The sequence below is a fragment of the Petromyzon marinus genome, unplaced genomic scaffold (assembly GCF_048934315.1).
Source record: "Petromyzon marinus isolate PM22_M1 ecotype Great Lakes invasive population unplaced genomic scaffold, UKy_Petmar_22M1.pri1.0 PM_G_Scaffold_192, whole genome shotgun sequence".
Taxonomy (NCBI): domain Eukaryota; kingdom Metazoa; phylum Chordata; class Hyperoartia; order Petromyzontiformes; family Petromyzontidae; genus Petromyzon; species Petromyzon marinus.
The window spans coordinates 17,501-20,000 of record NW_027422753.1 but is presented as its reverse complement, the minus strand read 5'-3'; positions in this window follow the sequence as shown (position 1 = coordinate 20,000).

Genomic DNA, 2,500 nt, shown 5'->3' with positions numbered 1-2,500 from the left:
AAAAGGGGTCATTTTCGTGTTGCCACATTGCATAGGAACGCCATGAAACTTCCAGAGGCATTTGCAGCAGAAAGGCACGTGCACTCAAAAATTTTAATATTTTTCACGCATAGACCCCGTCAAACGCTAGAAGTTGGCGGGGATGTCTCTCTTGTGGCTCACGGGGCTGTTAGGGTCGCACAGAAATGCCTCGGAATGGGAAAACGGGTCATTTTTGTGTGGCCACATTGCATAGGAACGGCATGAAACTTCCAGAGGCATTTGCAGCAGGAATGCATGTGCACTCAAAAACGTCTATATTTTTCACGGATAGACCCCGTGAAACGCTATAAATTGGCGGGGATGTCTCTCTTGTGGCTCACGGGCGCTGTTAGTTAGGGTCGCACAGAAATCCCTCGGAATGGGAAAAGGGGTCATTTTCGTGTTGCCACATTGCGTACGAACGGCATGAAACTTCCAGAGGCATCTGCAGCAGAAATGCATGTGCACTCAAAAACGTCTATATTTTTCACGGATAGACCCCGTGAAACGCTAGAAATTGGCGGGGATGTGTCTCTTGTGGCTCACGGGGCTGTTAGGGTCGCACAGAAATCCCTCGGAATGGGAAAACGGGTCATTTTCGTGTTGCCACAATTGGCATACGAACGGCATGAAACTTCCAGAGGCATTTGCAGCAGAAATGCATGTGCACTCAAAAACGTGAATATTTTTTCACGGATAGACCCCGTCAAACGCTCGAATTTGGCGGGGATGTTTCTCTTGTGGGTCACGGGGCTGTTCGGCTCGCACAGAACTCCCTTGGTCCACCTGATTCGTGCATACAGGCAGCAACTAAAACTCTGTAAACCTGCTGTGAGGACATCTAAACAGTGGACCAGTGAGGCTGTGGAAGATTTGCGGGCGTGCTTAGACTGTACTGACTGGGATATGTTCACGACTGCTACCAATAGTCTGGATGAACTCACAGAGGCTGTGTACATCAGCTTCTGTGAGGACTGCTGTATCCCAACACGTACCAGGGTGAACTTTAACAACAACAAGCCCTGGTTCTCAGCAAAGCTCAAAAGGTTGAGGTTGGAGAAGGAGGAAGCGTTTAGGAGTGGGGATAGAGACAGATTCAAGGAGTCGAAGAACAGGTTTAGCAAAGCGGTGAGAGAGGCTAAACGACTGTACTCAGAGACACTAAAACACCAGTTCTCTACTAACGACGCTGCTTCTGTCTGCCAAAGGGCTCAGGCACATCACCAACTACAAACCCAGAGCGCCCCACACCACTAACGACTCCCGCCTAGCCAACGACCTGAACGAGTTCTACCGTAGATTTGAAAGACAATTGGACTGTCCTGAACCACCCCTTCCCACCCAAGAGGCCCCATCCCCCACCCATACTACAGAAACGACTCTCTCCTTTCAGGAGGGAGAAGTTAATGGGCTTTTCAAGAGGCAGAATCCACGCAAAGCAGCCGGGCCGGACTCTGTCTCTCCAGCCACCCTCAGGCACTGCGCTGGCCAGCTGTCTCCGGTGTTCACCAACATCTTTAACACCTCCCTGGAGACATGCCATGTACCAGCCTGTCTCAAGTCCTCCACCATCATCGCTGTGCCCAAAAAGCTAAGGCCAACAGGACTAAATGATTACAGACCGGTCGCCCTTACATCTGTGGTAATGAAGTCTTTTGAGCGCCTGCTCCTGGCACACCTCAAAGCCATCACAGACCCTCTCCTGGACCCCCTTCAGTTTGCCTACAGAGCCAACAGGTCTGTGGACGACGCAGTTAACATGGCCCTCCACTTCACCCTACAGCATGTGGACGCCCCAGCATCCTACGCCAGGATCCTGTTTGTGGACTTCAGCTCTGCCTTCAACACCATCATCCCTGCCCTGCTTCAGGACAAGCTCTTCCAGCTGAACGTGCCCTACTCCACCTGCAGGTGGATCACAGACTTCCTCTCTGACAGGAAGCAGTGCGTTAAGCCGGGAACAGAAGTCTCTGACTCCAGGTCCATCAGCACGGGAACTCCTCAGGGCTGCGTCCTTTGCCCACTGCTCTTCTCCCTGTATACCAACAGCTGCGCCTCCAATCATCTGTCCGTCAAACTCTTGAAGTTTGTCGGACGACACCACCCTCATTGGGCTGATCTCTGGTGGGGATGAGTCTGACTATAGGTGGGAAGCTGACAACCTGGTGACCTGGTGTAGCCAGAACAACTTAGAGCTAAATGCTCTAAGGACAGTTGAGATGGTTGTGGACTTCAGGAAGAATACAGCCCCACTCACCGCCATCACCCTGTTAGACTCCGCAGTCAAAATTGTGGAGTCCTTCCGCTTCCTGGGCACTATTCTCTGCCGGGACCTCAAGTGGGAACTGAACATCAGCTCCCTCGCCAAGAGAGCTCAACAGAGGATGTACTTTCGACGGCAGCTGAAGAAATGCAACCTGCCAAAGACAATGATGGTGCAATTCTATACAGCGATCATTGAATCCATCCTCACCTCCTC